We start from the raw sequence: 25,476 nt of genomic DNA, 5'->3' as shown, positions 1-25,476 counted from the left end.
GAGTGTCACCTCCTTCTTGTACCTGTCACTGCTTCGAAACATCATTAGTCCTTCCCTTGTCCCTCTCTGACATTTCTAATATCTGCTTGCTGCCCCTGGTGTTTGCTGCTGTCTTTTTTTTTCTTTCCTTTTCTCACTTGTCTCTTCTCATTGTTGTTTCTCTTGGGCTTTTTGATATTCTATTCAGGGGCTTACTTTTTATAGACATGCCCAATGAATGTAAACATTCTTTTACTCAATTCCTCTGGCCCTCTGTTTCTTCATGTATAAAATGAAGAGGTTGGTCAAAATTTCTTTTCTTTAGTGGGGAAGGCAGGGCAATTGGGGTTAAGTGACTTGCCAAGGTCACACAGCTAGTAAGTATGTCAAGTGTCTGAGGCCAGTTTTGAAATCAGGTCCTCCTGACTCCAGGGCTGGTGCTCTATTCACTGAGCCACCTAGCTGCCCCTGGTCAAGATTTCTTAACCTGGTCCATGAACTTCATTTTTTTTGTAATCATATTTTAATATAAGTGTCTTCTCTTGTAATCCCATTTACTTTGTTTTTCACATTTTTAAACATTATCATGAGAAGGGACTCATATGCTTTACCAGTCTGCCAAAGAGGTCCATTACATTAAAAAGGTTAAGAACTACTGGTCTAGAGGGTCTGTAAAGTTTCTTTCCCCCATCTTACTTCTTGTTAGAAAACTGACAAATCTGGACATTGAATTTAATTTTCAGATGACTGGTTACACTCTACCATTACCATTCATTAGAATCATAGAACCTCAGAAATGGTAGAAGCCTTAAGGACCATTTAGTCCAAACTCCTTCTTGAAAAATAATCTTCTCCAACAAAATCTACCAGGGGCCATCCCACAATAGCTTTTGCTGAAGACTTTTTCCAGTGAGGAGAAACCCACTATTTCTTTTCAAGAGTTGTTTCTCTGCTGTTAGGTAAACTTAAAACTTTTCTCAGCTTGGCACCATAGCAGATGCTTGAAACTGCAGGAATATTTATGTGTATATATATATATATATACACACACACACACACACACACACACACACACATATATGTACATATATATACATACATACACACACACACACATATATATATATGTATATTTCTGGATAGCTGAGGCATTATTATTCCAGCATGATGCATAGGAATCTACCATCTCTGAACTGGGGCCAAACATGTTTGTGGTGATTAGGAGACAAATTAGCAAAGTAGTCAGCCTATTAAAGTGAACACTCTCAGAATGTAATTGAAGAGAGAATGAATGCATTTGTTAAACACTGATTGAAACAGTAATGTGGCATAATAGCTCATGTTCTCATAAAGCATATCTCTACCATCTCACTGCAGCAGAAAGGAGGAGGGTAATTAAATTATAGTGGTGTATTTAGCACCATTATACAGTAGCAGTTAAGAGTCTGTCAAATTTTGCTTTTAAATTTCTACTCACAGGGAAGTGTCTACAGGGTGGGATTTGGAGCTGAAAGAGACCTGGTGCAGCTGAAACCCCTAGAAACAAAGTGACTTACACAGGTCACCAGTAGTGAGTAGGAAAGGTAGGATTTGAATGTAGGACTTCAGACTCCAAGTCAGTATTCTTTTCACTGTAAGATACTGTCTCTATACAGGGTATTCCTAAAGTCTGGACATGTAGGCAAATACATATTTTCAAGAAATGAAATGAATGAAATTTTCAACAACATTTTTTTAAATTGTAATATTAACAAATAACATCTTCAACATGGTTGGCATCATTTGTGACGCGAAGGTTGATGTGCTTTGCAAAATTCGCATGAACTCAGTGCAATAAGTCCACATTGCCATCAATTGCCTATGTGTCCAGACTTTAGGAACACCCTAAACACCCTGTATTATAGCTATTTGGAGACATTCAAAAGTAAATACTTTTGAGGAAAGAAAATCTCAGCAAAGATTTAGGATTTGAGAAATGTGGGCTTTGCTAAGTTTGGAACAACACAATTTAAATAATACCAAAAATTTTGTCTAGTTTAATCCAGTACCCACTTTAGGATTTATTTAATTTCACTGTTGAACATTTCAAAAGATTTGAGAAAAAATGAATTATTACTCCAGGGTGTTGACCTGAGAGTTTGGTTAAAGGAGGCAGACAAGCTAGGTGATATGAAAATTCATATTGCTTATTCATTTATTCCCTTAAAGCATAGCAGACATGCATGCATGTATGGAGCCATACAAAGTCTGACTGCCTGAACAAAGAAATGAGAAAGCTTATATAACTTTTTCTTTAACAGACTCAGCGTGCCTGCATTACTTCACTTTTATGATCCCCATGTATGTTTAACCATGATACAGGAAAAGGATTTTCCTTAATGGAATAGATTGTAAATACAATAAGTCAGGATAGTTGACAAAGTGTCAATTGGAATTACAACCCAGAATCTCTGTGTTTGATTTACCATTAACATTCCATAATATAGTATATGCCCATAAAATATTAAGATAAGTAAAAGTCATATAATTCAAAATCATGTCTGAGGTCAAGGTTTTCACCCTTAATGGCCACAGGTAGAGAAGGAAAGAATACTCTTAAAGTCAGAGCCGATCTGGCCTTGTTGACATAGGAAAAGGTATTCTCTGAGCAAACTTCAGAGAACAAAGAGATGGTTAGGATCAGGCTCTTCTTGGTTAATCAGTCTGACCTTTACTGAAGTTACTATATTGATATAAAAATGATTATCAAGGGAAAAACAGAAAAGAGAATATGATCAGAACATTATTCTAATCCATCTACCCCTATCTAAGTTAAGCTAGTTTTTCCCATAAAAGTATTTAAGTCCTCCCTAAGACTTGGTTGACTCAAGAGACAAAAGATTTAGGCAAAGGAAACAAAGGAGCCATCACTTTTTCCTGATACAAAGCAGCCATGAGAAATTTGCTGGTGCTTAGCCATCTGTCAGACTGTGATGTAAAACTCAAGTAGGGGACCTTTGCTTAGATGTATCAACCGAAGATATAAAAACAAAATAATAGCTAGCATTTATATAGTCCTTTAAGGTTTGCAAAGAGCTTTACAAATATTATCTCATTTGATCCTCACAACAACTTTGGGATTTAAGTGCTATTATTATCACCCCCATTTTACGGATGGAAACTGAGGCAGGCATAAGTTAAGTGACTTGTCTAAGGTCATTCAGCTGAATGACCTTAGACAAGTCACTTAACTTATGCCTATTGGATAGAAGCCAATTTCCAGTGTCAGCGCATGGCTCCAAAGGATAGGTTGTAGCCTGAGCACTCAGCACAGAATCAATGATGTTTATAAATGTAGTCCTGTCTTAGGCAGCATGCTAATCCCAGAATGCATAGCTAGGGATGTTTTGGAATAGAGACTGGGAAGGCTGGGTTCTTGGTTCTAGGTTCAAGGTTCTTAAAGAGTTCTGAAAGAAAGATATTAGGAGCAGAAAGAAGAGGAAACCATGACCCAGGGTGGAAAGTCTGGTTGCCTCCATCTGGAAGCCATATGGACATGGCAGAGTCAAGCAGTTGGATATGGGGGAGGAGAATGACTCCCATTTCTTGGTATAGCTATATATAACGATCCTTTAATGTTGGGGAATTAGGATGGATGGGTCTAATTCTTTCCCCTGACATCAGCTACCATAAAGGTACTGTTAAGCATCTGAGAAGCATATTTACCAGTTATTTAAAATAAAGCCTTCCTAGCAACAGATACAAAGATATAGTCAACAAAGAAAGGGGTTATATGGGAGGGTGGAATTTCTTAGTCAAAGTAAAAAGGATACATGAGGCAGTTACTCAGATAATTCAGACCAAAAAACACTTTGGCTAAAGTAATAATGGAAAACCAAAGGGATGATGCTGCTTTTGGGGGACAATGAGTGGGTAAGGTATCAGTGTGGTTCCTTTTATATATTCCTGCAATTGAGATCACTTAATGCCCCATCTATAGACTTAACTCCACCCCAGAATCTTGACCAATCCACCCCCCAGGAAGGGAAATATTAGGGCCCAAGAATCCTTCTTAAATTCCCAAATGAAAAAGATCAGAAATTGTATGAAGATGAACTTGAGGTCTAAATCAAAGCAGGTGGTTGGGAAGTGGCAAGTCTTTGTAGTGTGTTCAGATTACATTATAATGGGGGATCTCCAGGTTTCTCCTAACTTTCATAGTTATAGCGTCATCATCTCCTTGTAAATATGGCCTTCTTCAAGAACCCTTTTCAAGTTCCTGTCAATGTTAATGCCTTAGTCTGAGATTACCTACAATCTATCCTGTATAAATCTTGTATGTAGGGGACTTGATGAACTGGGGTGTGGGGAGGGTGAAACTGGGGGTTGGGGGCCTCAGCTGCTCTCCCCCTCCTACCCTACTCCTGCTCTCTGTTGGAAGCAGTGTGAGGCCAGACCTTCCCCGAGATTTTAAGTTTGGGGGCTGGGTGGGGAGAGGTGAGGCCCATCGCAACCTGGTGCATTGGGCTTGGGGAAGGGAGAGCAGCAGGAGGCATGGGTAGAAGAAGGAGATGGAAGAAGGCGGTGGCCAGGCCATGCGTCTAGGTGCCAGAAACTTTTAGGCCCAGGGCCACTGTAACCATGACCTCTTTGCCCACCACCCTCCTGGAACCCAATGCCTCCAAAGCCACTTTCCAGGACTTCCCTCCTACCCTTCAGCCCCCACAATCCCTTTCCCTGTACTCCCGTGGTCTGCAGCCCTCGTCTCCTGAGCCCCACGAGCAGGCCTACCCAGGTGTTCCTCAGTGGTGGGGCTGCGGGGTAGGTTACCCTTAGGTCAACCCGCAGCCCCCAGAGGCCCCCACTTGCCTTATCAGCAGCTCAGGACCACCTCGCTGCATTTCCATGGCCCTGCAGTGAACGCAGGCTGTTGCAGACCCGGAGAAGACACTTGGGTTACCACAGCCAGAGGGACCACAAAGCTTCGAAAGCTCAGGACCACCTATTTCAGCCTCCAGCTTCAACATCTGAAGAAGCATTTCCAGCACACACAGGACCTGGCCTTTCCAGAGAGGGCTCAGCTAGCGGCCCAGCTAGGCCTAACTCAGACTCAGGTGGTTTCAGAACAAACGTTCAAAATATAAGAAGATCATTAAGCAGAGGTCTAGCAGTCAAGAAGGGAAGCTTCTGGGGGACTTCCTAGCCCTGTCCCTCCCCTCATTGTGGGATATGCCCAGGCCCAGGACATTGCCTACTGGGGGCTATGTCAGCAACTTTGGGACCGGGAACCAGCAGCAGCATCCCCAAAATACTCTGGCAGCACCCCAGATGATGTGAGTCTGAGAAGGGGTGGGTATTCCATCCCTCCCATATGGCTCTGGACCCAGCTCACCCATTCCTCTCCCGGGCCTTGGAAGAAAATAGCTTCATATAGGTTTTAGGGGAGGAAGAGTAGCTGGAGGAGAGAGGGAGATTTGGAATGAAAATGGACACATTTTAACTCACTTTCACCACACAACCACCCCCCTCCCCAAACAGACCTAAACATCATCCCCTTCCCTCTCCAGTTGGGTTGGGTCATTTCCTTCTAAATGGACAAAAGCCTAGGAGAGAAGCCAGCATGTTGTCTGGATTGACATGATGTAGTGGGTGGGGGGAGGGGGGAAAATCCTCTTGAATATCATTGGAGCAGAGCTAGGTTCCCTTCTCCAAGCTTCTTCTTTCCTCCTCCAGACTCATTGTATGACCAAAGACCAGTCACCTGTCTGGCCAATCTTTCCCTTTGGAAGGACTACTGCAATGCCAAACATGTGGGATTAAAGCCAGGCAGACACAGTAACTACCCTCCAACCCCACTGACAGTTGTATTTTCCCTTCCTTTGGCAGTGAGACGGGGGAGAGGTAGGTAGGTAGCACTTCAATCCTAAAAATGACAAGAAACTCATGTTAGCCTCCATGGTTTGAAGGTTTCAAGGAAATGGGAAGCAGGTCCTTGGGATAGGGGGGAGAATTCAGGGTCAGATTATCTGGGTAAGTAAATTCTGTACCAGTCCCCTAGAAACAGAGTTTAAACTGTAAGCCTAACAATTGGATAATTCATTCACTGCCTCCCTAAACTCTCCTCCCTCCCGGGTATGTGTCTACATATTTCAAGTGCAGAATGAGATTAATTATCCAGATAATTTAACAAGTATTTATTACCCACCCCCTTAAAAATAAAATTGTCCACAACATGATAAGTCTGAGTCATTAGGGCCAAATCAGGGTTGGGGTGGGGGAGGAGAAGGAGGGAGGAGGCTGGGGGAAGGGGAAAAAGAGGGGTAGGTTACTTGGATAACCTGGGTGTAGATTATGCAGATCTTTACAGCCAGGTTCTGTTTTGTCTGTGGGGATACTGCCCTTGGGTTTAAGGAATAGTTCTTTTCTTTATAAAGGTCATCAGATGTACTCAATGGAATTTGGGTCCTCAGGGCCTAGATGGGGTCTTTCTGGCCTAAACTCCCTTTGCCAGTTACTCCCTGAGATCCCCTGTCCTTACCCCTAGCATTCTTAAATGATTAAAGTTTGCAATAAATGCTTTAAAAAATAAATCTTGTACGTACGTAGTTGTTTGCATTTTATCTCCTCCCTTAGACTGTGAGCTCCTTAAGCACAGGGACTGTTTTTGCCTGACACATACTAAGTATTTAGTAAATGCTTGCTGATATGATTTGACTTGTTTTGTCAGATCTGTTCTCCTTTACATATAGGAAGGCAGATATAGGAAAGATGGTGCCCTATTACTCACTCATCCCCGATGTTCTCCTCGATAGTCAGGATTACCTGTGGATGGGAGAAAAGACCATGGGACAGTTGCTGTCGCTTGTATCCTGAGAGTAAAAACCACTGTGTTAGAGGAAATTCTAAATAGAAAATTCTCCTTTTCCCCAAACTTGAGATTCCCAAATTTTAATATTCAAGGGAGAGACCCAGTTATTGGAATTGAACTATAAGGTTGTGAGATTGACCACAATGAACAAAGCAAAAACCCAGTGACTAGACCTGTTGTACAAGGTTGGAGTTGAGATGATAAGCAAGTCTGATTTGAGGTCCTTGCTTAGAGCTCCCTGCCTGGGGCCAAGCTGGGATTGTAGGTTCACAGAACTGGAGCTAGAAGATATATACGAGGTAATTAGGACTGGCACCAGGGTCAATGTCACATCAGAGGAGAGAAGAAGACATATTCAAGAGATGTTACTGAGGCAAAAGCTACAGGATTTGCCAATTGATTGGATATGGGGTGTGACAGAGGGCGAGGAGTCAAAGATAACCCCTCAGTTGTGAGCTTACATAACTGGGAGTATGGTAGTGTCTTCAATAGTAATTGGGAAGTTAAGAAGAAGGAAGTCTTTTAAGGGAAAGATACTAAGTTTAGTTTGGGGCATGTTAAGTTTAAGATGTATATAGGACTTCTAGTTCAATATGTCCAGTAGCTGAGACTATGATATGTGATATGTGAGACTGGAGGTCAAGAGAGAGGTCAGGGCTGGATAAATTGATTTGAGAGTCATCTGTATAAAAGAGTCCTTCGATTTTCCATATGGTGCCCCAATTCTCCTCTGCTTTGTTTGTGGAAATGTAGCTTATGGTAGACACAAGTTTGATCCTTTCATTACCCTAGTCGATAAATGCCAGTGCCTTATTATCACCTTTGAGATCAAATATAAAGTCTTTTGTCACTGTAAAGTCTTCATAACCTGACCTCATCCTACTTTTCTGACCTTATTATTTATACCAGGGCTGTCCAACCTTAGGTTTTTATTGAAACAATAGATGGTATATTTTGGTTTGCCATTTTAGTGAGAGCTCTACGGTAGCTCAGCTTCATTTATTAAAGCATTTATGTAAATTTCTGTGCTTGGAGGCGGGCCGCATAAATTGCACTGCAGGCTGCATTTTGGACAGCCCTGATTTATACTCTTTTGCATATTCTATAGTCTAATGCCTTCTTGCTGTTTCTGCATTTCCCATCTCTGTGCTTTTTCACTGGCTATTCCTCATATAATGAATGCCTTAATTCTTCATCCCTGTCTCCTGGAATCCCTGATTTCCTCCAAAACTCCTGCCTTCTATATGAGACCTTATATGTTGCCCTTAGGTACATGCAGCTTAAAGTTACCTGTGTCTGTTTGGTGTGTATATCTATATATTATCTCTCTCTCTCTCTCTCTCTCTCTCTCTCTATATATATATATATATATATATATGTATATATCATATCTATAACATCTATAGCTATCTATAAGAACACACACACATATAGATGTGTATCTATATGTACACAAACATATATACGTACGCACACATATCACCCCTCCCTCTGTGTATAAGTTCCTTGAAGGGATGGAGTCTTTTTTTTAATCTCTATTACCTATCACAATGCCTGCTATATAGCAGACCTATAGTTAATATTTGTAATGTTTGTTAATTAATTGATTGGTTTTATACAGGAGCAGAAGGTACCTCTTTAGTGGACTTGCCATAAATTATTCTTATCATCATTTTTATAGACATCTCAGTGTTAATTCTATATTTAAGGTGAAGATAATTGAATATACATATATATATATATATATATGTGTGTGTGTGTGTGTGTGTGTGTGTGTATATATCCCACTTTTGTCTTAGCAAATAATCACATTTACCAAATTTGCATTGTTCAGCATGACAGTACATTATACAAAGAGCGGCATATGCCCCATTGCTTGAATAATGTACTTGAAATGGAAACCCTTGGGAGCTGCCCTGTACTGTCGCAAGAGCAATGGGTTAGCTCATCTAGTAAATTATTCCCATTGCTGAGAAGCAGCAGTATAAAAAGGTTAGATTGCTAGATATATAGTCGGGTCAGACCTAGATTTACATTCCTGCTCTATTGCATACTAGACTCTGGTCAAGTCATTTAACCTTGCTAAGCCTCATTTTCCTTTTCTGTGAAATGGAGTTAATTACATGTGTAGTCCCTACCTCATAGTGTTGTTTCATGGATCAAAAGAGATAACGTAAGTGAAGCATTTTGTAAACCGTATAAATGTCAGCTAGCTCTAATTTCTCCAATTTCTTGAACTAGAATGGAGGGCCGTCATGAAGACACCCGGCAGCTTGCCTGCACATGGTTGATATCAAGCAGTTCACATTTCTGTGAATTGCTCCTGGGTGATGCAAAAAAGGCAACAAAATGAAGTATCCCTGGGATACCAGATAATAGGGCAATTTAGAAAGTGGCAGAATATTTAGAAGAAGACACAAAAAGGGGTTGATTTTTCAAATATTAATGAAGAGCAAAGAACAGAGATGACAAAATGAGTTGTAGCTAATGGATTAACATGGTTAAATGGATGAGAAGATGCCTGTAGGCATTCATCATTCGATTCAATTGATTCTGTGGAGATGCAACTAGACAGCAGTTCATGCGAATAGACCTAGGGGTGTTACTGGACTGCAAATTCTACATGAGTCAACAGTTTGATGTGACAACTGAAAAAGCTAATGGACGCTACTTTTGTAACCTAGAGTAGATTAATAGACACAGTGTTCAGAGTAAGAGTGGCTTGAGCTGGTCACAACTGTATACTCTAAACTGGATCCTATTGAGCAGAGAGGGGACTTGAAAGTATGAATGATGAGGGAACCTGAAACTATGTCCTATGAAGATTAGTAAGTAGAAATGGGGATGTTTGGTCCGTAGGAAATGAGGTTTTTGGAGCCTAGGCTAGCTGTCATATAGAGAAAGTTGTCACAGAAGCAGATTGGCTAAAATGTTATGAATTCTTTGGCCCTAGTGACCCAAGAAATAAATAAAAATACAAAAATCCCTTCATCCTGTGTAGTTACTATACCCTTCAAAAGTGTCAATGGTAAAATGGAGGATAATGGGATCATAAAATCCCAGTGTTTAGAACATTAGAACACAAATACTAATGTAACTATTGGTGCCATAAATACAAAATGTTGGTTCAAAAATCAAAAGATTGATTCAGCTGCAAAAATGCACATATCCATTGCACATTTCATCTATACATGAAATTAAAAGCCCAAGAAGTTGATGTTAAATGGAAGGCTGGCTCGTGGGTGTTTTCTGGAGAGATGAATAACATAGCTGGCAGAGTTGCCTTTGTCATCCAGCCAGAGACAACAGGAATAATTGTTTGTTAGACTCAGTTACTTTGCCTTGCATGGCTCACATGAGCATGATCAACCTGAAGAGTATTGCAGGTTACACATTGACATAGGTCTTATGGGTGATAGATTTCAAGCTAGATAGAATCTTTGTCAAATTCCCTCATTGTATGGTTGAGGAAACTGAGGACAAGAGAAATTACCTGAATTGTCCAAGATCGCATAGCTACTGAGTGGCAAAGATAGGTTTTGAACCTGGGTTCTCTGACTCCAAATCTGCACTCTTTCCAATGCACCATCCTGCTGTGTTTATAGGACATGAAGAAGTAGACAAATTTTATGAAGAATTTGACTACACTCTGCAAAGCAATAAAATCATATAGTACGATACTATGTGACTTCAATTTGAAGAAGGATGCAGAGGTAGATGGAAAAACATATGCTTGGGAATACTTTTTGGGACTAGGAAATGAAAAAAGGCCAAAGACATTGATTACCTGCAAGCTTCACACCAACATGCCATGAATACTTATTTTTTCAAGAATATAAGGCAATGAACATGTTAAGCACTGCTCTCCATACCTCTTCTACCCCAATCACAATAAATTAAATTGCTTTTCTCTTAATGTAAAGCAAATTAATAATTACTGACACAGGAATTTTTTCAGTCACCTGTCTGTGATCAGTCAGATCAATGGCTGGTTAGGACAAAGGTCAAAATAGAAGGTAGAAAACATGAAAAGAACAGTTGGTATCCAATGGCAATAACTTCAACCTCACTTATTTCAATAAAAATAGATTAAAAATGAGAGATATATCCAATTATTTATGTTGTTGATTTTGATTGGCAGATTGTCACCATTTCCTGTGGAAGTTTACATACACATACATATCACAACAAGGTCCAAGTAGGTCAAACAGATTCAGCTGCCAAATATTTTATCTTATTAAGTGGAGAGACATGGCAGCTGAGGGCAGTTGAGAGCTCAGACTCAAGAGTATGAGCTCATTCCTAAACATTGTGGAGGAGATTGGCTAAATATTATGAGTAATACATCCTCATAAAAGAGAAAGCAGAGGGAGAGAAGGAACCTGAAGAAACCATAGCATCAGACTTAAATAATCCAGATCTTCCTAAAACCCTTATAGATAAAACTAGAAGGAGGACAACAAACAGAAAAAAAAAAACATGGGAAAGAATTGCCACCATCTCTATAATGTCTTCTTTGGTTATCATCAGTGACAGTGAAACTGCTGCATTTGGGCTCTAACCTCTTGGTCTTCACGAGCTATGTAAGGAAGAAGATGGGGCACTCAAAAATGAAGTTGGGATGAGGGGCTTGACCTCACCAAATATATGCCAAGGTTAGAACCTACTGTTACAGGAGAAAGTATGGGTAATGATCTGGCAAAAAAAAGACTCAGAAGTCACATTGATACAAAGGTGTACACAACTAAGGTCCTTCTTGTTTAATTCTGTTGAATTAATCAGCTGTGGTATAGTGAGATAAGTAGAACAATTGTGGGGACTTCTATGAACTGATGAAGAACGAAATGGGCAGAACCAAGAAAACAATTTACACATTAAGAAAAACATTGTCAAAAGCAAACAAAAAATACTTTTGAAACCTGAAAGGACTATGATCAATACAGTGACCATTCATAATTCTGGAGGACTGATGATGAAATATACCATCCATTATAGAGAGGCGATGGATTTAGGGTGCAGAATGAGATACATATATCTTTGTATATAGCTACTGAAGGAATTGGTTTTGTTGACTAGGCATATTTATTTTAAGAGATCTGTTTTTCTTTTCTTTTTTAAATAGAGTTGAGGTGGGAGGGAAAGAAAAGAGATTTCTGTTACATTAGTTTTTTTTTTTTTTGATAGAGGTGATGGGTGCTACACATATAGAATGTTGTCAGCCCTTTCAGATGTCACTGGTTTTCCTTAGCTGTTTTACTTTGTTAGGAGAAGACAGCTTATAATGTTAAAACAAAATATATCAATGAAGTTTAAAAAAACAAAGAGAGATGGAAAAGCACGACACAGAAAACCTGCACTCTGTTCTCAGTTACTCCAATATTTTGTAACCTTGTGGCAATTTATTTCATTTGGGGGCCTCAAGTTTCTCATGTGCAAAATGACAAGTTTGGAGCAAATGATTAGTTTAAAGTCCTTAGATAATGTCAATTCAAAGGAACAATATCTTCTATTTTTGTAGCCTTCTGTAATTTGCAAAGCATTTTCCAATGAAATCTTAAATATCTTAACACAAATAAAATATTATTATACCCGTTTTGCAGATGAGGAAACTGAAGCTCAGACAGGCTGACCAGCCCGAGGTCACAAAGTCCCTTAGAAATTAAACCAGTATTAAGAATTCATATTGCTTATCTTCAATAGTCCAGTGCTCCAGGCAAGAAAGAATTCTCTATGTTCAGTCCTGTTGTTTCATTTTATTTCTCCCTTAATAACAATAAATCACAGATACTGTTTCCCACCAGAATACTTACAAGGTGGCAGGAGGAACATGTTATGTGGAATCAAAGTATCTGTTTCCAATCTGAATTTGCTACTTACTAGCTGTGTGGCCTCAGCAAGTTACTTACCCACTCCCATCCCCACCCCCACCCCCACCATAGCCCCCATATCCTCCTCTGTAAAATGAGTTGGCTCCGATGATTTCTGTCATCACTTCCGTATCCTCATCTCTGATACAGTTATAATCTTCTTCAGGTCAATGTCAAGTGGGATATTGAGCAATTATCTAGTAAATTCCATCCATGGACACAGCTAATCTGTGTAACTCCAGATCTTCATCTAAAACAAAACAAATACATTCAGTCTTCATTAACAGGAGGGCAATTTTGGCTTTTAGTATTGGAATAATGTGCTTGAGTTAGTGCTTTATTTCCTCTTTATAGACAAAATATTTTATTGCGAATATCATCGTATAAACCACGGCTGGGACTCTTTGGAGATGATCTTTCTGTTTGGTGTCATTTTGTACATGCCTCTAGATGGCACTAGGGAGCTAAGGAAGGGATCCTGCTCTCCCTGGCTGACAAAGAGCCTTTGTGCTCCTTCCATGTGTAGATAAGCTGCTACAAAAGGAACCCCACTGTTTCGCTGTCTATAAATTGTTCAGCAATTTCTAGCTAAAATTAACTACAAATAATAATAATGTTGTCAGGGGGAGGTGCCCAATTGGAGTTGCCGAATATGGAGTGCAGCAGTTTCACGTTGAAATTCCCAGAATCCATATCATGAAGCCTTTTAGCCCAAACAGTACATTTGTTCACGAGACAGGTGGCGACAGAGACAGTATAGATGATATTCCTACTGCTTTTACACTGTGACCAGAGCAGCAAATCACTGAAGCACGATACAGGTAATAACACAAGGTCAGAGGTCCATGAGCTTAAGCATTTCCAATGGGGATATACCATCCTAGCCATAAATTGACAACTCTAAATATGTCCAAAGATGAATGGAAAAAAAAATAAGACTTAGGACCCCTTCTTCAAAAGAACATATAATGAGGCATTGTCGAATGAAACTGATGATTAAATATATAATTATGTGATCTTAGTCATGGCATTTAATTTTTTGAACCTCAATTTCTTCACCCAGAAAAGGAAGATCACACATATATTACTTGCCATATAGGATTTTTGTGACAAAAGTGCTTTATGGGAATTATGGTATAATATAAATATATCATTGTTGTTACTATGGTTATTAATGTAAGGGAGGCAAATATTTTGCTTTGATAACAGAGAACTCACTGCTTATCCCCTTCTCCCCAAGAATTTCGGTACCTTTCTGAGGTCTATAAAATCTTTAAGAATATTTACATGCTTGAAGTAGATGAAAGGATTGAAAAATAGTTGTTTGTCTCCAGACTCAGAAACTCACAGCTGTGTGGTGCTGGGGGGTGGCAGGGAAGGGGAAGCAACCTGCCTACTTCTTGAGGTAAGGAAAAGGTACAAGAAAACCACTCACCTTAATATAGATAGGAGTCAGTGAGGGAGATATTCTCTGCAGAGGAATGACTAAAGTGGGGGTACCTTTGGGGTACCTCCTCATGGAACTGAGACATAGGAATATACACACATATATATGCGTATATACATACATACATGTACATATATACACACACACATATATATTTATATCTATATATCTATCTAAAATGAATATTCCCATGTAGATAGTCCAGCAAAGAAATTCATGACAGGGGTGGAAGTGTAGACCATTGTGATTAGAAAAGGTGGAGTTTCCCTAAGTGAAAACTGAGGGTGAAAGGAACCTCCCATGATAAGGCATCTATCTCTCTTTCTCTTCTTTCCCTAGAGAAATGGGTTAGAAGAGTTGCCCTAAGAGCTGTTCTAGCAGCAACTCAAAGCATCCCTCCCTCTAGTGTCTTTGGAACATAAGTTCCTTACGTTCCCTGGCTAGCATGAGAGACTCTGTGTGGTTGGAAAATTATTGTCCATTGCTTTATTAGCACAATCAAGTACTGAACCAAGGCCAGCTATTTAACTTCCCAGTGCCCCAGGCAACTCTTTTAAGACCATAAATTGCACACACTTGTAGATCTGCATTGATGTAGGGAGTTTCCTCACTGGGAGTTCCTTTCAGCAATGAATCACAGGTTTGAACAACAACAACAAAAAGAATGAATCCATTGCATGAATTTTCTTGTTATTTCTGTTTTGTTCACAGGCTTCAATTAAAGCCTTCACTATTTGATTTCTAAGTATTTGGCTGCTGTGTAGACAGAATCTGCCCTGGATAGGGGCTTGAGCCGAGAATATATTTCACTTCCCTCATTGAACCTGAGCATAGATAGCATAGGAAATCAAAGGGAAGAGTGAGAGATTCCAGCTATGTTATTATTAATAATGAAATAGCTGTTTGAAGTTCTTCAACTTAACTCAGTCTTGAGAAGCATGCAGCTTTCTTGGACACTGTTAAATAGATTGCAAGACTTATCTTACATGAGTCTTTTTTCCCCTTAGGCTACAAAGAGATTTGAATTTTTTTTTTCCTGATTGAGGTAGATGTTGTAACAAAAAAAAAAAAACTCATTAAAATTATTACTTGTTTAAATGTATATTTTTCCCTATTTGCTATCCTCTATAGTTGACTTTGTCATTATAGTTGTACTCATTCTATTCATAAGGATGTTGGGACTGTGTGGTTTGAAAATTTCTATATTATAAAAAAATTGTTAGGAGATGACAGGGCTTTTCAATATGTGTGCAGAGAAAAAGTTTTTTTTTCTGTCATAACCTAGGGTTTTCCAGATCCTAAAACCCAACAGAGTGCTGATCATATCTATATATTTATGTATCTATCATCTCTCTCTCTCTCTCTCTCTCTCTCTCTCTCTGTATGTATACACACACACACATATATGTATATATATATGTATGTGTGTGTGTGTGTGTGTGTATATGTGTGTGTGTGTGTGTGTGTGTGTGTGTGTATGTAGGAGTGGTCCTTGAAAGCCCTGGACTTTAACAAAAAAGCGACAACAATGAGGTGTCAAAACTAAAAAAAAAAGTGGACATGTCAGGTGATCTTTTCTGAGATGCAAATTTCTTCTTAGAATGAATCAGAAAGGAAAAACCAGACAGGATATGGAAGTATAGAGTACACCTTAGGGTAACCTTTCAAAGGACTTGAAAAGGAGAGTAGTTCTTGAGAAATCTGTTAACTATCTCCCATCACTCTCAGGAACTTTTCAATGGTTTCATGTTGTCTTGACCTCTCTCTACTCAAGGTTCTTCTCACCTTCCCCTTATTGAACCAATAGGCTTGTGCCAGTTTTTGCCCTTGAATAGAACTTACCTGTTTATGTTCCCAAGCAAACTGGCTCTGAGAAGAGCCCTCACTTAGAGCAGTGTTGGAAGGATAGTTTGATGACCAGAGTGGTTCTCCTACTCTGTTTCACTCTTCTTAGTACGGACTCATTGCCCAGCTGGTTTTCTGTGTATAAATGATCCTTCTCTATTCTAGGAAATAGTATCAAAGAACCTATAATTTTCTTTGTCTTTTTGTTAGTTCTGAGGCTCAGCCAGAGCTAGTCCTTCAGTGTTTGTGTACCTCTATCACTTCTCAGGGGATGTTTCTTCTTGGAGACCTCTTCCCAATTGTATTCCCAATAAGTACATCCTGACTATCAAATGCTAGTGATTGCCACTGATTATAAGAATAAAATCAACATTTAAGACCAAGAAAGGTGAGGTAGAGCTGACATGGTGGAGGAGAAGCAGGAGTTTAGCTAAACTCTCCCATATTCCTACCCCCACCAACTTTAAAATAATGCCTAAAATTGAATTCTAGGTGATAGAGCCAATAAAAAGTTTGGGTAAGATAATTTTCTAGCCCCCCCCCGGCAAACTTAGATGGTCAGCAAGAAAGGTCTGTCTCACCAGGATGAGAGTAGAGTATAGTACAGTACAGGCCCGTGTCAGCAAGCCAGTGGCAGGTCTTAGGGCTGGCTGAATCAGCAGTGGCAGTTTCCAGAGCTTTCAGCTTATAGACAGTAAGGGGCTCAGACACTAGTCAGAAGGCGATTACAGGGGACCCTTTGCTGGCATTAGGTGCAAGACTCTGTTGCATTTTCCATATAAGGTTCCAGCTTGCAGTCTCAGGCTGAGAAGGAGCATTAGCACACTAGCGGTTGTTGCTACAGAGGTGCAGGGGCTCTGGTCAGAGTTCCAGGGTGGAGAAGTGTGTTTGTGGTCACTCACAGATTGGAGCACAGACCAAGAGAGCAGTGAACACACCTCTCTTTAGATCATGTCACCTTGGAAGAACCGAAAACTTGTAGATCCCACAGACCTAGCTCTGAAAATATAGCATGAAAAACTTGAAACTTGAGACAATGCCCTCTCACCATGGGAGCAGAGCCCAACTTTAATGTTAAGTTAAAAGTTAAGAAACAAGGTGGAAAACAGGGAGCAAAACAAAACAGAAAAGGAATCTAACCATAGAAAGGTAATATGGTGACAGGGAAGATCAAAACACAAATGCAGAAGAAGACAAAGAACGGAAAACATGAAATTAAAACATAGAGTCTCAAAGAAAAAAAAATGAGAATTTGTAGCAGGCTGAAAAAAGAATTCCTGGAAGAACTCAAAAACATTTTAAAAATAAAAGAGGTAGGGGAAAAATTGGGAAAATAAATGAGTTACAAGAAAATTATGAAAAGAGAGTCAACAGCTGAGTAAAGGATGCTGAAAAAATATTGAAGAAAATAATAACTTAAAAATAGAATTGATATAATGTTAAAAAGGTATAAAAATTCACTGAAGAGAACTCCCTTAAAAGAAGAATTGGTCAAATGAAAAAAAAAGCACAAAAATTCTTTGGCCAAATGGAAAAACGAGGTACAAAAGCTCATTGAAGAAAATAATTCCTCAAAAATTAGAATTGGGTAAGTGAAAGCTAACGTCCAATGAGATATTAAGAAACAATAACACAAAATCATAAGAATTAAAAAGAAGACAATGTAAAATATTTCATTGGAAAACCAAGTGACTCACCTGAAAAATAGATCAAGGAAAAATAATTTAATTCTTGTACTACCTGAAAGTTATAATTTAAAAAAAAAGACCCAAGACATCATATTTCAAGAAATTATCAAGGAAAACTACATTGATATCTTAGATCCAAAGGGTAAAGTAGAAATTGAAAGAATCCAGTGATCACCTCCTGAAAGAGATCTCAAAATGAAAACTCACAGGTATATAAACAGCCAAATTTTAGAGCTCCTAGATCAAGGAGGAAATATTATAAGCAACCAAAAAGAAACAATGCAAATATCATGTAGCCACAGTCAGGATAACACAAGATTTAGTAGCTTCTACATTAAAGGATTGGTGGGCCTGGAATGTGATGTCCGCATGGCAAAGGAGCTAAAATTTCAACCAAGAATCACCTACCCAGTAAAACTGAGTATAATCATTTGGGGGGAAATGGATATTTAATCCAAGAGAGGACTTTTAAACATTCCTGATGAAAAGATCAGCTCTGAATAGAAAATTAGAATTTCAAATACATGACTCAAGAGAAGCATAAAAAGATAAAGATGAAAGAGAAATCATAAGGGTTTCAATTGGTTTAAATGGTTTACTTTCCTACATGGGGAGAGGATACTTGTAACTCCTAAGAACTTTCTCATATTCAGGCAGGTAGAAGGAGTATACATAGACAGAGAGGGACATGGGCATGAGTTGACTATGATAAGATGATTTAAAAACAAGATTCAAGGGTGAGAAAGAAGGATGTACTGGGAGAATGGGGAAAGGAGAAGAAGTATGAGGAAAACTATCTCACATAAAAAAGGTGTGAAAGGAAGAACTTTTAAACCAGAGTGGAAGATGGAGGGAATGAGGGTGGGTACATGACCCTTACTCTCATCAAAATTGGCTCAAAGAGGGAATAACATACACAGTCAGTTGGGTGTAGAAATCTATCTTACCATATAGGAAAGTAGAAGGGGAAGGAGATGGGGGGACACTGATAGAAGGGAGGACAGACTAAGTGAGGTAAAAGTCAGGAGCAAAACACTTCTGAGAATTGACACGGTCAAAGGAAAGAGAGAGAGTAGGACAAATGGGGTGGGGATAGGATGGAGGAAATACATAGTAATCATTACTGTGATTTACAGAGTAAAAGTAGAGGGCTGGAGCAGAATCTGTTATGCTTCAGCTGAAGTGCAAAAAAAAAGCAAAGGTAGCAACTAAGATCTCAGACAAAACAAAAGTCAAAATTGATATAATTAAAAGAGAGAATCAAGGAAATTATATCTTGCTAAAAGAACCATTGACAATGAAGTAAAATCAATATTAAATACATAAAAACTAAATGTTATAGCATGCAAATTCTTAAAGGAAAAGTTGAATGAGTTACACGGAGGAAATAGGAAAACTATACTAGTGGGGGACCTCAACTTTCCCCTCTCAGAGCTAGATAAATCTAACAAAGTAAAACAAATAAGAGAGGAATTAAAGAGTTGAATAGAATTTTAGAAAAGTTAGATATGATAGACCACTGTAGAAAACGGAATGGGAATAGAATTGAATACACTTTTTCTCAGTGGCATATGGCACCTACACAAAAATTGACCATGTACTAGGAGATAAAAACCTCAAAACCAAATTCAGAAAAGCAGAAATGTTAAAAACACCCTTTCCAGATGATAATGCAATAAAATACATTTGACATAGGGTTATGGAGAGACAGATTTAAAAATAATTGGAAATTAATCTAATCCTAAAGACTGAGTGGGTCAAAAAACAAATCATGGAAACAAAAACAAATCCATTAAAGAGAATGAAAACAATCAAATTATATATCAAAATTTATGGAATTCAGCCAAAATAGGACTTAGAAGAAAATTTATATCTCTAAATGTTTATATCAATAAAAAAAAATTGAACAGACCAATGAATTGGGCATACAACTAGAAAAATTAGAAAAAGAATAAATAAAAAATCTCCAATTAAACACCAAATTGGAAATCCTAAAAATCAAAAGACAAATCAATACAATTGAAAGTAATAAAACCATTGAACTAAGAAATAAAACCAGGAGCTGATTTAAGAAAAAAAATACATAAACCATTGATTAATTCTATTTAAAAAGAAGAAAACCAAATTACCAGTATGAAAAATGAAAAGGTTGAAATCACCACCAATAAAGAGGAAATTAAAACAATTATTAGAAACTATTTTCCCCAATTATATGCCAATAACCCTAACAATCCAAAATGAAGAGGATGAATGTTAACAAAAATAAAATTGGCCAGATTACCCTATCTTAGAAAAAGACATTAAGTAAGCCATCAATGAACTCCCTAAATAACAATCTCGAGGACCAAATGGATTCACAAGTGAATTCCACCAAACATTTAAGGAACAGTTGATTCCAATACTATACAAGCTATTTTGAAAAATAGGCAAAGAAGTATTCCTACCAAATTCCCTTTATGAGACAAGATACCTAAACCAGGAAGAGAAAAAAACAGAGAAACTATAGACCAATTTCCCTAGTGAAGACTGACACAAAGCTTAAATAAAATACTAGCAAGAAGATTATAGCAATATATCACAAGGATTATACACTATGAATAGGTGGGATTTACAACAGGAATGCAATTATACTATCATATAATCTGCAATAAGAGATATTTTGTTTCTTCATTGACTATTCTAATTCCTTCAATTTCTTTTTCTTCTCATTGCAATAGCTATCATGTCTAATACGATACTGAATAATAGTGGTGAGAATAGGCATCCTTATTTTCCTCCCTGATCTTATTGGGATGACTTCTAGCTTGTCCCCCATTACAACTACCAAAATTTATTTTACATGCTAAAAATAATAACAATATTCATCTGGAAGAACAAAAGGTCAAGAATATCAAGGGAATAAAAAAAATTGAAGGAAGGTGGCATAGTAGCACCAGATCTCAAACTGTGTTACAAAATGGTAATCATCAAAAACAATCTGCTACTGGCCAAGAAACAGAGTGGTGGATCAGCAGAATAAATAAAGTACACAATTTTTATTGTTGTTCGGTCATTTAAGCTGTGTCCGACTCTGACTCTTTGTGACCCCATTTGGGGTTTTCTTGGCAAAGATACTTGAACGGTTTGCCATTTCCTTCTTCAGCTCATTTTTCAGAAGAGGAAACCAAGGCAAACAGGGTTAAGTGACTTGCCCAGGGTCACATAGCTAGTAAGTGTCTGAGGCCAGATTTGAACTCAGGTCTTCCTAACTCCGGGCCCTGCCCTCTATCCCCTGTGCCACCTAGCTGCTTAATATAAAATACATGATACAGAGTATCAATCACCATACTAATCTAGTGTTTGCCAAACCCAAAGATCCAAGCTTTTAGAACAAGAACTCACTATATAACAAAAATTGCTGGGAAAACTGGAAAGCAGCTTGGCAGAAACTATGTATTGACCTATATCTTACATGGTCAAAATGGGGCCTTGATTCAGAAATAAACTGTGACATATGAAAATTAGGTAAGCATGGAATAGTTTACCTGTCAGATCTATGGATAAGGGAAGAATTTATGACCAGACAAGAAATGGGTAGCATTATGAGATGTAAAATGGATAATCTTGATTACATTAAATTAAAAAAGTTTTGCACAAACAGGACGAACACAGACAAAATTACAAGGAAATCAGAAAACTGGAAGAAAAATACATAGAAAGTTTCTCTAATATAGGCCTCATTTCTCAAATATATAGAGAGAACAGAATTAAACTTATAAGAATACAAGACATTCTCCAGTTGATAAATGGACAAAGGATATGAACAAACTGTTTTCAGAAGTAGAAATCAAAGCTATCTGTAATCATATAAAAATATTCTAGATCACTATTGATTAGAGAAAGGTAAATTAAAACAACTCTGTGGTACCACCTTGCACCTATCAGATTGGCTAATATGACAGAAAAGGAAAATGACAAAAGTTGGAGAAGATGTGGGAAAATTGGGATACTAATGCATTGTTGGTAGAGTGGTAAATTTATCTAACCATTCTGAAGAATAATAATTTGGAAACATGTTCAAAGTGTTACAAAACTGTGCATACCCTTTGACCTCAAAATACCATTACTAGGTCTATATCTGAAAGTTCAGAGAAAAAGAAAAAGAATTTATATATGCAAAAAAATATTTATAGCAGCTCTCTTCGTGGTAGCAAAGAATTGGAAATTGAGATGATACCCATTAATTGGGCAATGGATGAGCAAGTTATGATATATGGGTATAATGGAATACTATTGTGAGAGATTGGTAAAAAGGAAAATTAAGTTTCCACAGAAGAGTTAATTGAGTTCCACAGAAAAATTAATTGTCAGCTTGAACAAAGAAGGAGTAAAAATTAACCAGGATGAGGGTCCTCAGCCAATCAGAATAAAGTTTGCAGTTTTGCAGAAACCACAGATTCAGAATGTTAGGAAAACTGGTCCAAACTGGCCAGATAGTGGTCAGGGTTGAAGAGAAAACTGGATTAAATGGCTACCTTGCATGCTTAATTTGCTAATTGAATATTACCTTACATACCCACAGGGAGTTTTCCACCATTTTGAACATGGGATGTATGATGAAGGAAGGGGGACATGCTTACTCATATCAAGGAGAGAACATATGAAGACGTGTATCAAGAAGAGTGGAGTGGACCAATCTGCTCTCCGAGGGGAGGTACTGAGTTGATGGTGCATCGGTCTGTGTCAGTCTAACACTATAAATCTAATCTCATTTTTTGTAAGCAGCTCTCCCCCTTCCTACAAATGGGTGCAGTCTGCTCTTGACCAGGAACATTTACCAATTCCTTTGGATTCCTCAATAAAAATAAATTGCCCTTGATACCCGAATTTCAGTGTCAAGCATATTTTGAACACTATTATGGTATAAGAAATGATGAACAGGATGGTTGCAGGATAACTGGGGAATACTTACAGGAACTGATGCAAAGGGAAGGGAATAGAACCAGGAGAACATTATACACAGTAATAGCAACATTGTATAATGATCAACTGTAAATTGGCTATTCTGAACTATACAATGATCCAAGATAATTCCAAAGGACTAGTGAAAGAAAATGCAATCCACCTCCAGAGAAAGAACTAATGAAATCTGAATGCAGATCAAAGTATACTTTTTTAAAGTTTTTAATTTTTTCCTTATTTGCTTGGTCTGGTTTTTTGCAACATAATTCACATGGACATATATTTTGTATGACTTCACGTGTATAATCTATATTAAATTGCTTTTTTTTTCTCCCAAGGAGGGGGGTGTGGCAGGTGGCAGAGTATTTGGAACTCAAAATTTTAAAAAATCAAAATGTTAAAAAATTTCATATAATTGAGAATTATCTAAGGAAATAAATGAAAACATATTGGGAGGAAAAGAAAAAAAAATAATAAAGCACTTAAATAAGAAAAAATAAAACCAAGAAAGATAAACAAGCCCTCTCTGCCTTCCCATTACCACTCTCCTCCCCTTCAATTTAAGGTTTCAGGCTCTCATTAGGAAGATAAAGAGGGAGGGAATGGAATAGCGTATTAACACTTTGGGGGCTATAGGTCTGAGTCCAAGGGGTGAATTTCCATCAACCCAGTATCTCTCCTGAGACACCTAAAGCCCAATCGACCCAAGCAGCCTTGTTTCCAAAATCTTCTCATCTTTCCTTGAGGTGATTTCTTCTCCTTACATACGCTTCTATTCTCTCAGCTGCGTGTGACTACTTGGAACATCCGTGTCTCCAGCTCCATATTGCTTCTGCTGCTCCCATCAATAGCTGACCTTTAATAGTCACCCTGAAGTGTGATCTGTCATTCTTCATCTTACTCAGTTGTTTCTCTTCTGATTCATTCCAGGGACTAATTTGCACCTCATAAATAGATTACCTTTTGGCTGCATCTTTTATAGTTAGCTTAACACCTCATCGTTGTAGCTTTTCTGTAATTAGGTCCTAGATTTTCAAGGACCGCACACTCATTGAAACAAATTTGGATTATTATAGTATTAATATAATTGCTTATTTCCCAACCACCGTCCTCCCTCTCCTCTAATCTATTCTGCAGAACACTCATTTCATCATTCCCCTTTTCAGGTCAGAAATCTCCAGTGGCTCCCGATTATGACACCTGTAGCAATTTCCATTTTCTGTTCTCTGTTTGACTTTGTCATTTTAGTTATACTCATTCTATTCCTAAGGATGTTGGGTCTATGCAGTTTCAAAATTTCTATATTAGAAAAGAAAATTAAGTTGGGAGATGACAGAGTTTTTTAATGTGTGAGGATAGGAAAAGAGCTTTTCTCTGCTGTAATCTTGGAACTTCCAGAGACTGAAACTCCAAAGACTGATAAGTTGGCAAACAATGTGATTGTGATTGTAATTTGTGAAGTGAAACCTCAATCTAACTACAATCCTAGCTTCATATTTAGAATCAAACTCACCATATCCTACTTTTCTGTCTAAAGACTAAAGAACAAAGTTAATGGATCTTTGAGCTTTCTAGTTGAACCTCTTCATTTCATTGATTAAGGAAACTGAGGCCCCGGGGCATACTTTTTGACCTCACTGCTGTTAATGGTGCTATCATTATCGCAGTGACTTACATTTTAAATTTCAATCCTTGACTTCTACTTTTGTTGATCTTATAGCTTGCAAACTCTCTTGTATCCATTCCTTCTTTTCCTTTAAATCCTCACTGCCACATCCTTAGGTTAATTCATTGTTTCTTCTATCTACTGTTACAACTCCCTCCTGACTGATCTCCTTATCTTCAATCTCTTCCTCTGCGTTTATAAAGCATATATATGTATATATTCATATGTATGTACACATGTATATGTATATATATACACATATATTTATATATACACCCATTCTAGCTGGGTGTCCTTGGGCTACTCAACTTCTGTCTTCCTCGGTTTTCTCAACTGTAAGATGGGGATAATAACAGCACTTACTTCCTAGGGTTTTTGTGAGGATCAGATGAGATATTTGTAAATAAAATAGCATTATGACTGGTACATAGTAGGCACTATGTATATGCTTATTCCTTCCCTCCCTCCCTCCCTCAAATGCCTACAACTAAGTCCAATTTCTTTAGTTTGGCATTTAAGACTATTCATGATTTGATACCAATATACTTTTCTCCCACAGTTTCCATTGACATATTCCCTTTCTGCCAAATAGAATTATACCCATTTGCTGAGGATGCCTCTGTGTCTATGTTTATGTCCCTTCCTATGTCTTCAATGTTCTCATCACCATTACCTCTTAAAAGTCCTAATTACCTACAAACCCATCTTAAATGCCACCTCCTACATGAGGCCCTTCCTGATCCCCTTGGATCTACAGCTTACCTCCCAACTTCCACCCCAAATCATTTTATGTTTACTTTGTACACACTTATATGTTTATATATAATTTAATCCAATAGAATGCAAGCTTTTTGGAGACAGGGATTGGTATTTTTATTCCTGTATCCCTAGTATCTAGCACAGAGCCTAGAACATAGGAGGCACTAAATAAAGGCTTTTCAATTGAACTCAAACTGTCTTCCAACACCTATTAGACACTGATCATCTTACAACTATTTTCCCCAATATATCTTTTTGTACTAAAAACTGTTTTGTAGAAACCTGCTCTCCCCTTGTTGTGCAAACTTAATGCATCTTAGAGCTTTTTGATTGACGATATCTGGCTGATGAATTGGCTGTCAACTGCTAGAAAATTCCTACATGCAGTATGACTCATTTGAAATACTCTTCTACTTGCTTAACAGGCAGGAACTCAC

At 38.1% G+C, this 25,476-nt stretch overlaps 1 pseudogene; it reads left to right on the top strand.

The window, feature by feature from the left end:
* The first annotated feature begins 4,599 nt into the window (after window positions 1-4,599).
* LOC118828109 lies at window positions 4,600-5,295 on the top strand (annotated as a pseudogene).
* The last annotated feature ends 20,181 nt before the right edge of the window (window positions 5,296-25,476 follow it).

Source organism: Trichosurus vulpecula, chromosome 8 (assembly GCF_011100635.1).
Source record: "Trichosurus vulpecula isolate mTriVul1 chromosome 8, mTriVul1.pri, whole genome shotgun sequence".
NCBI lineage: Eukaryota > Metazoa > Chordata > Mammalia > Diprotodontia > Phalangeridae > Trichosurus > Trichosurus vulpecula.
This window is presented reverse-complemented; position numbering and strand designations above follow the sequence as displayed.